General features: G+C 45.3%; 1 protein-coding gene across 2 annotated transcripts in view; it reads left to right on the forward strand.

Moving 5' to 3' along the window:
* Positions 1–14204, forward strand: part of ephb1 (EPH receptor B1) — a 175502-nt gene that overhangs the window by 52328 nt on the left and 108970 nt on the right. The gene's annotated exons all lie outside the window — the stretch shown is intronic.

The raw sequence follows: 14204 nt of genomic DNA on the forward strand, positions 1-14204 counted from the left end.
TGTGCGTGCATGTGCACAATCCATTTTTAAACTTGATCTCGCAGCAGATGTCTCGCTCATGTCTGCCCGTGTTCCTCGAACGCATCACAGTGCAAAATCTTCAGAATCAGACACTTTTTCTGCACTGCTTCTTTCGTCGCGCCACATCTGGAGGCCGACATGGTCACTGGCAAAAATGAAGCAACACGCCTACGCCAAGCGAAAAAAACAAAGGACAAATGGCAGCTGCTCCGGTCACAAATGTAAAGATTTTGGCTTTAAATGCAACGAAAAGAGGGCGAGCCGGCCTAATTAGACAAGGAAAAGGGCAAAATCTGTGTCCCAGAGCAGCTGGGTTGATCATTCTTCTGCTCGGTGCTGCTCATCCGGAAGGCTGGGTCTGTCTTGTTTTTTTTTTTTGTTTTTTTTAATTTCAAAGGATCAGCTGGGTCAACACGCATTTCATCACTCTTACATAATACGTGACGGAACAAACATGACGTTTTTTTTTCATGCAGCCTCGCACCGCTGTCACATCATTTCCTCTGCAAAAGAAGAAAAATATCCAGCGAGACGTACCGAGCGGAGACATCCACAGTGCGATTTCCATCGAAGCCCCGCTCGGTTCAGAAAGCCTCCGGGCGCACAGAGCCTCTTGTCTGTGTTGAGAGTTTTTTTAAGCTGGCGCTGGTGTAAAAGTTCAGGCGAGGAGAGACCTGCTGAAGGGGGAATACACTCACATACACGGCTCGCTGGAAGAACTCAGCCCCACTCCGCGGCTGCCTTGACCTCATCGGTAGAGAGATGCAGCACGTGTACATGTACAGTTCTCACACTCGATTTCTCATAACTCTCACTGAACTCAGCAGGGTTTAAATGGAGTTCTTGGAGAGCTGAAGATGATTGCGTCAGACTTGGTTAATTGGAGATGATTAAGAGTAAGAATGGCATCGATACGGAGGCCCGACATTTGAACGTACTGTATCTGTGTATGAGCGTCAAGTCATCCCTGAAGGTAAATCTGGGGGAAAAAAAAAAAAAGAAACTGTTGACTGTAGCCTGCAGGGGGTGTGAACGGAGGTGTCAATTTAAAAGATACAGAATAAACACTGCGCTTTGACAAGTCTGACAGATACTGGTTTTAATAATGCATATATGTGTCTGTGGCCAGCGGCTGAATGGTCAAAGTTGTCCGTTTGTGAACCTGAAACTCGCCTCTCTAACAAACACATCCGCAGAAGACACACACACGCTTCTGTTGTCCCTGTACTGTTAGATACATCTCATTAATTTCCTTTAGTGACTTCTCCTTCAGGAGGTCATGCGATATATAAGTGTATATGTGTGTGTCTGGTGTGTGTGTGTGTGTTTGCATTCTGCTGACCTGAAGGGTTAATTCTGAAGGATTGCAGGAGCGCTGTCATTAGTTCCGGTGGTGTAAACATGAGGACGTATCGGGGCCGGCCACATGAATATATACTGTATAATGCCGCGGCGGTATGCAAACGCACACTCGTACTGTCGCATCTGCCAGAGAGAAGCAGATGTGTACAGCAAACAATATTACAAGATTCCCCTCGCATGTCTTATTTCTCCCTCTCTGCCTCACCTTCATAATTATGAGTTCCTTCTTTCTTTCTTTCTTTCTTTTTTTCCTTCTGTCTGTCAGTATTTCTTTCTTTCTTTCTTTCCTTCTGTCTGTCAGTATTTCTTTCTTTCTTTCTTTCCTTCTGTCATTATTTCTTTCTTTCTTTCTGGCTATCATAATTTTTTTCTGTCTGTCTGTCATTCTTTACTTCTTTTTGTCGTCTTTCTTTCCTTCTTTCTGTCTGTCATTTTTTCCATCCGTCCGTCTTTCCTTCCTTCTTTCCATCTGTCTTTCTTTCTGTCTGTCATTATTTATTTCTGTCTGTCTTTCTGTCATTCTTTCCTCCTTGTTGTCTGTGTTTCTTTCCTTCTTTCTGTCTGTCTGTCATTCTTTCCCTCTTTCTGTCGGTCTTTCTTACCTTTTTTCTGTCCGTCATTCTTTCCGTCTGTCTTTCTTTCCTTTTTTTCCGTCTGTCTTTCTTTCCTTCTTTCAGTCTGTCTTTCTTTATTTCCTTCTTTCTTTCTCTCTTTCAGGTTTTTCCTTCTTTCTTCCCTTCTTTCTGTCTGTCTGTCTTTCTTTCTTTCATTCCGTCTGTCCGTCTGTCTTTCCTTCCATCTTCCTGTATGTCTGTTTTTCTCTCCTTATTTCCTTCCTTCTTTCTTTCATTCTTCCTTGCTTCCTTCCTTCCTCCCACCTAGACAGTTACCCTGTGACAAATAAAATATGGAGTGGAGAAAAGCAAATGAACCCTGAACTTGCCAGCTGGCAATGTGACACAGCAGACATGAAAGATATGCGCACACACACAGACACACACACACACACAGACCGGCCTCACTAATGTACGTGCGCTGATTACGAATGTGAAGGTTCTGAGTTTTAAACTATAACCTGGCTTCTAAACTTCATCTTATAGACAATGTCTTTATCAGCCAACATGATTTCATGGTCGTTTGCAGACTTCACCGGGTTCCTGAAGAGTCTTTATATATGCATGAACCGAAACCTTAAATAATAAAAGTCTCTCAGAGGCTCGAATTATAAAATAATAGGTTGGCAAAAGAACACAACTGGAATTAGTTCTTACCGATACAGTTAATTAGCTCCATTGTGTTTTCTCCTGCCCTTTTTTTTTTTAAGCATGAACAGAGCAATTGTTGAGCATCTTACTGTTTATTTAGTGAGATAAAAACAGATATTGATTCTGAAAATATGAATAATGCACAAAGATTGAGTCGGCTTTTCACATATTTAGCCGAGCTGAGCAGCTATTTGGAGAAAGCCTGGGGGACGAGAGAAAAACGTCTTTATCGTTGTAGGTACACAGAAGCAGTTCTTCCCAGTGTGCAGTTCATTTAAAATGTGTTATCTGAGTGTGCTATTTTGATGTATTATGAACGTAAAAATATGTGTTATTGTAGTAATAATCATAATGAAATGTTTTTTTTTTTTCTGTTTTGCTAGGTTACATATACTTATTTTAATCCAAACCATGATCCTTTTTAAAATCCTCCCCAAGCAACTTTGGTGCAAAACCCCCCAAAAACTGTCCAACATCCCGAACATCACAAATGTAACTCATGTACAGCAGCCTGCGGTCTGTACTGGCACCAAAGCTGCTCATCCTGTCAACTAAATTGACTAAACGCCCTAAAGTGAACCTGAAAGCAATGAAAAAGTTCAACCATTGCATCATTTTACATGTGAGAAAACCCCAAAACAAACCACAAGGGTAGAGTAAGTGCACCCACTGCAGAGCCTGTCACTGCGCTGACAGTCCACATGCTGCTTCCCTACACAACATGTTGACTTAAATCACATTTCAGAGTGAACGTTCAGAACACGGGAGGAGACGGACATGAATCGGATTACTCACCGAACAAGCTGAGGCTAGGATTTAAGAGCCTACCCCACTTTTGTTTTGGATATAAATGTGTTATCTGGCGGTAATCTGGCTGTCTGGGTGCATAATGTGAGCACAGACACCGAGCGGGGAAGGAGATAAGGAAGGTGACGAGCTGGGGTCTTGTGTTCCAGACATTTAAGGACGGCCTTTCACGAAGGTACGAGAGGGGAAGCCAAATGGACGAAACGAGCCCTTCTGTGCCCCTCTATATCACCCTTTATGTCTTTTGTTATAATTCCTATGAGATATTCTCTCATCTCTGCCATTAAAAGCAGTGACAACAACTCAAAAAATAACCCCTTTAACTAGACGTATAGAGTTCCCCGGTAGTGAAACCAAAAATGCTGTTGACTGAATCTGCTATAAAACAACAGAAAAAGAGCGTCTTGGCAGTCACACGCCGAGGAGTTCCAAACCAACGTTTCTTTATCTTAATTTATTTCTGCATCTCTCTTGAATTATTTAGATAAAAAAAAAGGGGCACCTGGAAGAAATTGCTTTCATATGGATGAGGGGAAGATGGGATTGAATTGGGGTGAGTGAGAAAGCCAGGGAGAGAAATGTGGTCGTGATGGTGGAGGAGCTGAAAGGGGTCGCGGGGTCAGGATTGAGGGGGGGGCGGGGGATGGAGGGATAAGGAGGAACTGGAGTGATGGAGGGTACGAGTCAACAGGGCAAACAAAAAAAAATGGCTGTGTGGAAGTGCAATATTCAGCTGTGGGTGTGCGTGTTGGAAAGAGAGCTTCGGGTTAAGTCATGTGACTCCGGGAGGTCACAGACGGCGTCCAGGCTTTGAGGTGAGAGCCTTTGCCGGTTGGGGGGGAGAGAGGGGTTATGGGGTCGGCGAGGCAGCGGTGGCTGAGCTGACAGAGGGCTGCGGGTGCTGTCGAGCGTGGAGAAACAGGGCAGGTTTGGTGTGGTTGTTTGGGGCTCTGGGAGGAGAGGGATAAAGAGTGGGCCGAGCTAGCAGAGAGAGAGAGAGAAGAGAGAGGGGGGCGTGGAGGGATAACTGCCTGGGGGAGACGACAGACGGGGAGAGAAGGCACCGGGAGTGTGGCGGAAGCATCAGGAGGAGATTTTGCAGAAATCCCTCTGTCCTTTGGTGCGGCAGGTGCACAAGAAAGGGACGGCGACGGGAGCGATCTCGCCCTGACATGTTTGTTTGCGCTCGCCCTCCGTTGTATTTTCCACATGTGGGTTTGTTTGTGCTCAGGCATATTCATAAGTGCATGCGTGTGCTGCTGCATATTATATCTGCACCTGCATATGGGAGCGTGCACAAGTGCAGGTGCTGGTGGAGGAGAGAGACGTCTGCGGGGCGTACCGGCTCCCCCCGCTGCGCCCTGCGCTTCGGCAAAAGCCTCTCGCGGGCCTTCACTGGACAGGTGTCAGCCTACACTCAGCAATTCCTAAAGAGCGCAGATAGATCCATAACAGCCATCTCACCATCTGCTGACCAGACTCAATACACCTCAATTATTCATAGCCATGACAGACAGACAGACAGACAGGCAGTGGCTTAACGGGCAGAAGGGAGCACAGGCTGGAAAAGTAAAGTGAAATGAAAGAGTGAAAGGTAGAGAGGAATGACTGGGGGGGGGGGAGTGATTGAATCTAGATGAAAAGAGTCGAAGAGAGATGGAGAGGGAAAGAAAAAAGACAGGATGAGCTTGAAGGAAATGGAGAGAGAGAGAGAGGGATGAGGGAGGGATGGAGGTGAACTCTGAACTGGAGCTGAAATAGAATGAGAGGAGGGAGAAAAAAAAAAACGAGTGAGTCATGTCGCTGCGCTTCAGCGGCCAGGTGAGATGAGCGCCTTCATTACATGCATGCGTGCGCACACACACACACTCACTCACACACACACACACACACACGTACACAGACAGGTGGAAGCCGCACACGTGTATGAGAATTCACACGTTCACATGTATGACTCCTTAGAAACTCTTTAGAAATGACTTGTGGTTAAAAAAAAGAGGAAAAGAAAAATGAATGTGTTTGCGGGTTCGTTCTTCTACGTACACACACACGCACAGCTGACATTGTCATAGCAGTGGGAGACCTGTTTCATTTTACCTCCACGGTCGTTGAGTGTGATTTAGGTGTGCAGCCAGACAGCGGAATTTGCTCCGAGCTCAGACACAGACATCTCTGCTCAGCGTGAAGGCCGGAATGGTAAAACAGCGAATGGCTTGGATCACAATGCAGTGATTGTGTGTGTGTTTGTCTGTGTTTGTGTGTGTGTGTGTGTGTGTGTGTGTCCGTGTAATTTTGTTAGTCTGCTTTCTGTGGAACCGCTCTCGTATCACATTTTAGCCCTCAGCATTTGTTTATTCGTGAGGTAAGATTTCATTTTACGTTCCCAATCTCATTTGCGAGGCAGACGTTGCGTATAGTTTCGGACGGAGCAGAATATGTTTACAGGCTTAATTCTGAAATTGTGTCACTGTTTCTTCACTTTTACTTTTTCTCCATGTTTCTATTTTCCACCCTTGAAATGCGGCTACTTCAATTATTGATTCCTTTGCCGTGGACCCCCCCCCCCCTCGTATTTCACACGTAGGAATTCTCTTGGATGTATTAGAAAACCAAGGACATTTTTTTTTTTTTCATCAGAGAATAAATAAAAGAACAAAGTGATGGAACCGGGGCAAGAAGAAAAAAAAGAAAAAACGAAAGGAAAAGGAGAAACTAGTCTATCTTTAATTTGGTGTGAATTCGGAGGAGTGGCTGGAGGCTGACCTGTATGTGTGTGGAGGTATTGTTAGTCTACCCCGGCGCCTCCTACCTGCTACATCAGCAGTCCTACAGAGCCGGCAGAAGTGGCTTTAAATCCTCCCATTCTTACAAACTCAGTGTTTTGTTTTTTTTTCTTTCCCCTGCTTTTCTTCGCTCCGGCTTGTCTGTCTCAGAGCTCAGACTCCCTTTTCGCCCGAGCCTCCCCCTCTACCTCGTGTGTGGACGATAGGGCTGTCAAGTGTCATGCTTTGCTGGGCTTTTTATACACCCACACACACACACCTTACACATACATGTAGACAGGCAGGGTCCCCTTTGTACCTGAAAGCCTTGATACCTTGCCACTCTCCTGTCCCCTGCTGTCACGCTCTTTGTGGCTTGCCCCTAAATGGCCTCGCCCGGAGCCACGGGTGGGAGGGACCCAGCGAGTCTGCAGGGCGACAGCTTTCACTCTAACGCTCCCCTCTTTTGGCATTTCTCTCACTCCCCCCTTTATCGCTTGTTAGAAATGTCCCATCCCTGTTCGTCATCGTTCCTCTCGTCCGCTCTGAATTATTTAAGTTCCTACTCTTTTTTAAATTCTGTTCTTCCGTAGATTTCTCTCTCTCTCTCTCAGTCTCTCCGTCTTGCTCTTTTTCTGCTTTTAGAATTTCTCTCCTCTCGGCACACCTGCCGGTACATCTCACATCTCCAGTTTTAACATACCGCCACGGTGAATCATTTAGCCTTTGCTTCTTATCATCCTCCACAATGGATCCATAAGGTTGGAGAGGGTCTCGGATTTTCTACACAACACGCCGCCTGAGCCTTTAACACGGGGTGATTCAGGGTAATGTTGCTACTGGTTACTGAACTGCTTCCGAGGCGATGTCAGCTGCGCGGTTTCTCTAAAAGGCACCTGAGTGGGTGTCGCCAGGTGCACCGCGAGATAAAAGCCTTCAAGGAACAGCTCGCTCTCTCTCTCTCTCTCTCTCAGCACAATTACATTAACCTTGTTTTTTGTAATTTTAAATACCTTGTTGACTTCGTGGAGGTTTTTCCAAACCCCTCGTTGATTTATTTTCCTTCCTTAAACGGTGATTCTGAAAATACCCGAATCAAGAAAACAAATCATATTCCTCACAGAGCTCACTTTTTAGTTTAAAGGAACGACATGGAAGAATTTTAGTCGAAAAACCTTCAAAAGCAAACTAATTACCAACAGAATCTAAATGAATAGCAGTTCTGACTTGATGTCTGTGTATTGCTTGCCCCAGCCCAGCCCTGGTCCCTGCACTTCCAGTCCAAACTGCTAGCTGCACAGCTAACTGAGCTAACTAGCTAACAACAGCTAAAGTTAGGAGCAGTATACAGTTACACTGGCTCTAGTGCTTTCACCCTATGTGTTTCGAGTATAAATTTGACCGGGGGCGAGTTCTTACATATTGCACTTCAGCTCGTTTCATTCATACACCACATTCAAACACAGCTTTGCTATACAAAGCCCCAAAACAGTCGATGTGAGTATAACAAGATCAAAGATTAACACAAGAAATAAACAAAGCACAGAAAAAAAAACCCACATTGAACATGCAGCCTTTTAGCAGATCAGAAGGGCTCAAATGCTAGTAAGTAAAAGAATGTGTTGAGCCAAGACTTGAATAAGTCGACTGTGTGGGCGGATCTGATTGACAAGGGCAAATTACCACTATCCCTTTTGTTTTCAGCCGTTGAAATAAATGATTGGATAGTTCTGGCGTTCATAGCCACAGTTTAAACAAGATAGGACCCAAATGCAGACACGCCAAGGCAAAAACCAAGCTTTAATGTCCGACGTGACATCTAAAATCCAAAGTCAGAAATCCAAAGAGGCAGTAAGAAACACAAGGAAAGAACCAAAGAAAAATGCAAAACTGAAAACAAATCAAACAATCTTGAGGAGCACAGGGACACAAAGACCAGGAACAGGCACAGGAGCACAAGAGCACAGGAGGGGCATAAAACCGGAAAAATCAAAAACAACACAGGCTTAAGTACAAACTAAACTAGCGCAGGGGATGTGGTGTAAGTGGAGAGACACTGGGAACAGGGCAGTGCTAATGAGGCTGATGGAAGACAGGTGTGGGGGGGAACATCAGGCTGGGGACGAGCACAGGAACACTAGAGGGAAACAGAACACGAGGAATACAGGTGAGCCGGGAGTCAAAAAAGTGACAAGACACAAGAAGGCATACAGCGACTACAAGATACACCAGGAAATCAACAAACCAAAAAACCCAAACCATGACATGTGTAACTGCTAATATAGCCGATAATCCCCATTTTGCCTCCAAAAGACATTAAATGTGCAGTAGAATAAACATGTTCCTAAAATCACCGAAACTGCAGCTCAGCAATCATCTCGAGGAGAAGAAATCTAGTACCTATCTTTCCATTTCACCCATCAGCTGCTCTATGAATTCACTCGTTTCTGTTTCCCCCACCTACAACATCAAACAACCTCGCAAAAATAAACTCCTCCGCCCACGATCTCCGTGATTTATGTTTGTCTTAATAATAATCCGATTTATTTAAATCGTCCGTAGGAACGATGAGGCGAAAAAAAGGCCTGCAGTCAAAATGAAAATTTTCATTCTTCTCGGTTGAAAAAAAAAGAAACTCAAGCTCATTTCAAGCCTGTCGTCTTCAGTGTGAACAGTAGAAAAGCTACATTTAGGAACTCCCACAATATCAAGGTGGTTCGTGTTTACTAGCGCCACAATCTCAAAACATCTTCAGGCCAGCAGATCGGCTGCCGGCTTCAAAGCAAGCGGCGTAATTGAAAACGCGAGTGTTGGTAATGATATTACAAAAGTTGGATGGGGGAGCGGGGGAAGCTTGGGTGGGCTGTTTTCGCTCGATGCCACATTATCTGCATCGCTTTCAGGATCCAAGAAGAAAGGCACACAAAAGACATTTGGGAGCTTGTAATGAGACCAAATTGCAAGTAATTTCTCACAAACACACATTCAGATTGAGTTTCGTGTGACGGCCACCAGTACCGGCAACACAAGAAAAAAGTCTCTGAAGGTTCTATACTCGGCAACATCGAATCAATCTCGGTTGCTTAAACGCGACGTTTCGATAAGCGCATCGATCGGGGTGCAAGGGCGTGGCCGGGGAGCAGCCCCTCAATGAGTCTCATGCGGACGGAGTTTTATCTGGGCTCAGTCAAACTGTGCGACTGTAATTATAGAGTGGCTGGGATCTGGCAGGACTTGGGAGTGTTTCAGACATCACCATTTCCTCCCCATCCATCACATTCAGCCAGGCGGAACTAGGCCACAGATGCCCCGCAAAATAATCATTCCCATGCAACTGGCCTGACAGCAGCCCTCATTCAATAACACAGCTGATCAGAAATGATAATAGCAATCATGCCACCGCATATTTTAGAGGCTGCAGTGTGTGTGTGTGTGTGTGAGAGAGAGGTGGGAGATGAGGCGTAGCTTTTCGGAATATGTGAATTTACAAGAGGCAGTGTCTCGGAGCTTGTGAGGGGGCTGTGAGTAAATCCAGCTGCGGTTGTTGGTGAACGCGGAAAAAAAAAGCCCCAACTGTTGCTTCGTATGACATGTCCACTCCATCGACTTCAAGGAACGGACCCAAAGGTTGAAATGCAAATGTCCTCATTAAGTCAGAGGGATTTCGAAACCGCCTTTGGAAAGAGAAAAAAAAAGAAAAAAAAAAAGAAGCTATCTGGCTTGTGATTACCATTGGCGGCGAGCTTTGCAAAATGAGAAGAGCATCCTTCAGCAAGGGCATAAAGAGTTCAATCCCTATCTCAGCTTTTTCATGTCCACCTATAATCCACTGTCCTTCTGAGACCTTGGCCTTTTTCGAATCTCTCAATGTGAATTTCACCAGCATGTGTGCTATTTCTCTTTCTTTACTTGTCTTTTCTTTTCTTTTTTTTTTTGTTATCAAAAGCCAGCTCTTTAAATGCTGATTTATTCCTGCCTAATTATTAAAATAATGGATTCTGTAAAGGTATACTTTCCCAGCCTCAGTACAATGTTGCGCTGTCATGAATAACAAATAGGCTTATTATTGAAATGTCCATCCTAGGCCTGTAGTATGAAAACCAATCTCCTGCTCTCCTCCGCCTACATGTTTTAGACCTGCAGTGATAGATGAGCAGACAACTCTTGGGTGCTCAGAAAAATGTGCCAGCCGTTCCTCTTGGGGGTTTACAGATGTAAGCACAACACCCTCGGCGTACTGTTGGCCAAAGAAATCACTATACAAACAGGCTCTAGTCCCAGGGTCCTTTGGGGAACGCGAAAAAATGAAGTAACCTTCGGGTACTGACGGCGTTCCTTGTGAAGGGTAACTCGAGTGCCTTAACTGAAAAGGGAACTGAAAATTCAGGTGGAAGCTGCATCAGCAGAGCGGAGTCGGGGTGCCGAGTCAAAGGGGAACGCGGTGGCGGCGGAGAGGAACCATTTGGCCAGCGCCGTCTGCCGTTTCATACATCTGTTGCCTTGGGTCCTGCTGGAAACCCCCCCCCCCCCCCCCGTCAGACTGAATAATGGGTGTTTTGACGGCCGCTCAAGAAACACTTGCCAGACTCTCATCTACTATTTGCGGTGGCATTTCGTAGACCTTTCTCAGACGAGGAGTGTGGAAATGCTGCTCATCATCCATCTGTGTTCAATATGTCTGAGCATGTAGCTGTATTAAGTGGTGCTGATGGATTTGAAAAGCATTTTGTGAGCGTGACTCCGCCGAGAATCGAGACGGCAGACTTGAGGTCAAAGATCGGCCCAGTGGATGCTCCTCTATTCAATTTAGTCTCTTGTGAATCGACTGAAGTTGAATAATGAGCCAAAAAGTAGTCAGGACCCGTCTTCATGTGTGTGTAGTTAAGGCCGAGCCACAGCCGGACCTATTGCTGCCAAGTGTTTTGGCTGGTTTGCGTGATCGCGGGTAGAGTTACAGTGCACCGGGACAGAAGTCATATTGCTCATACTTAATTTCTGAATTTGATTTTGTGGCAAGCATTGGCACGGTTCCACAAACTAGTCCCTGTAAATATGAAACTTAAGAACCAAATCCAGAAACGGCCTAAAGGTAATGTTTGATGGCTCCAAATCATTTTGAAGAACTCGGGAAGATGATAAGCTTTCTGGAGAAATTTCAATTTTACTCCCTGACAAAAAAAAACAAAAAAAAAAAAAAAAACAACTCCACACAGTCGCTGATATTTCTTTGGTGTCTGCTGCTGCGCAACTCTATGGAGACATGCCAAAAAGGTAAAACAACCAGTCTCCAAAACAGCGATCATCAACAACGGTTACTTTTTTAGATAGTTTGACAATAAAAATCCATTTGTTTTATTACACAGGTTCACTCGATCGACATTCGCCCACTCTCTCTTCATCTCGCTCCGTCTAACAACATTCAAATTGTCTATTAAGTAACCTTGAAAATACTGGTGGCGCCACTGCTGAGGACTGTGTGAATGATTTCAGTACACAAGCTGTAGCAGGTTTGTGTGCAAGTAATCAGGCCATTAGAAATGATTAGAAGTTTCAAAGGCCAGCTCAGGAAAATTTGCTACCACACCAATTTGGCCATTAGGGGGTACAAGCCCCAGCCCCTATGGGTTATACTGAGCTCGGCCCAGGGACGACAGTAAGATCTAGGTACCTTTCGAAGTTCCTAAACAGGTGCCTCTGTTACTGAAAAAGTCCTCATTTTTTTGTGCAGAAAGGTTCTTGTTGAGGAAAGGGGCTATATGCTGAACCAGGGGCTACATTAAGATCCAGGCTCCTTCAGTTGAGAAGCAAGTTAACTTCCTGAAAACGTTCCTGGGTGCACAAATAAGTCCACAAAAGTTCTGGTGGTTTAAAGGTGCCAGGTTATGTAACTAAAAACTTCCCAAGCTCTCTAAAAAAGTCCCCATACTTGCATCGACAAAGTTCTTGTAGGAGGAAAGGGGCTACGTGACGGCCCGGGGATACATTTAATATCTAGGTTCCTGAAGAAACGTTCTTGAAAAGGGTTCTGGGTAACCATTTTCCTAGTGAAAAAAGTCCCTGTGGTAGAAGGGGGCTATGACCTTTTGTAAAATTGTTAGTCACGCTTGTTATTTTAGCTGCAGCTTGACTGGAATCGTGCAGCATGTGTACGACGGCTCCTGTCATGTTCCCACCACGCCTGCTCTAAATGACTCATTAGTCCGGCCCATTTCTCCTATTATTGCCCGCAGGTGTTACATCCGTGTTCTGATAGGTTACTCTCGGCTCTGTGATTGGGGCTGTGCTTGTCCCCGGCTCGCTGCTGGATGCTGCGGCCCTCTTAAGAGCAAGACTGCGGCCATCCGGGCTGCTCTGTGTTATTTTAGCCTTTGAAGGTAATGGCGATCGATGTGATGAATGGCCTTTATGAGGGCAGAGTATCGATGGCTTGATGGCAGCGGGCTGAGGCTGTGGGAAGGGGAACATCAGCATGAATATATTACCGGCCTCCCTTTCTCCTCGGTTCCTCTCCACTCCTGTGTGTGTTTTTTTTCTTTTTCTTTTATCCATCACTCTGTCTCTCTTTTCTTCCCTCCCGCCCTCTCTTCTCCAGCTCAGCTAGCTGTGACTGGTCATTAACACAAACATTAAGCGCTCCGTGAATCCATAGCTCCTCCATCTCCTCGCTACTGCCCATAAAACAGAGCAGCTATAATGACACACACAATGGGCACACTTGACAATCAAGGGCAGGGGAAGAGTGTCTCCTATATTAGTGGCAAAAGCAAAGCCATTAGAGTGGAGCCAATGGGTACATTTGGTTGGCGTTAAAAACGAGTGTTGTGCAAAGAGGCTCTCGATATTTGTCCGGCGTTTCATCAGCAAGAAAGTTTGTGCTCAGTGAGATTGGTAATGATAAAACAGTGCGACGCAGAGCTGTGTACATTAAAACTAATTGAGAGAGAGAGCCGGCTTTATTGAGTCACATAAAATGCTCTTCAAGAGCGATGCTGGTCAGCTTCCAACCCACTGTATTCTTTTGTTTCATTTTTTTTTTTTTCCCACGTTCATATCCTTGACAACTCTATGCTTCCTTTACCCGCCTGCTACAGGGAGAACATTACCTCTTATCACCTGTACGTATGGGAGACATTCCGTGGAGGGGAGTATGAAAGGGAAGATGCACTTTCCAACGCGGTGACAATCACACTCAAGCCTCCACCTTGTTCACCTTGAGCCGATATGAATGATACATGCGTGGAACATTCATCTGCGCTTAGGTCCATAACCGTCGGACTAAATATAGGCTGCACAGCATGGCACTAACAGTGTTATTTTATATACAAATCCTTGAGGAGGAAATGGATGGAAGGACCAGGGAATTCCATTATCAGTGAGGTGACAGGTGATGATCCTTTTTTCCTTTTTCTTCTTCTCTCTTCGCCGACAAGGTCAGAGAGGTGTCACGGAGTGGTGCGGCAGATAGATCTGATTTAAATGATGTAAAAGGTCTGCGGAAGAGCAAAGAAATAGAAATGGGAAAACGCAGGCAGAGAGCTGATGTGATTGTAAGGCATGTGCCGCCGACGTAGATGGCGCCCTTGAATCTTAAACGCGCGTGTCACGTGCGTTTCGGCGGCGTCGGAAGAGAGAAAAATGATAGAAGATGCGAAAATAATGGATACCAACGTTAATACTCGGGGTAATCAAATGTTTTGGACCTACAGAAGCAGAAATGCGGCATGTAGCCTCGAGCTCTTCAAAACAACAGCCAGCAAATCAATATGTGGTCGGTAAACCATCAAATTATAAACAGCAAGATCTCTGCGCGCACTCACACAAAACACACAGACGTGGACAGCAGATGAATACCAAGCGCCGAAAGGACAGAAGGAAACCGTGTTGCCGAGTGTGATTTCTGCTAAGTAACCGGCGCACCTGTAATAGTTTTGTTTGTCTTTGACACAATGGTGGCACCGAGTATCAGCCGAGAAGGAAACAGAAAAAA

The sequence above is a fragment of the Sparus aurata genome, chromosome 21 (genome assembly GCF_900880675.1).
Source record: "Sparus aurata chromosome 21, fSpaAur1.1, whole genome shotgun sequence".
Lineage (NCBI taxonomy): Eukaryota > Metazoa > Chordata > Actinopteri > Spariformes > Sparidae > Sparus > Sparus aurata.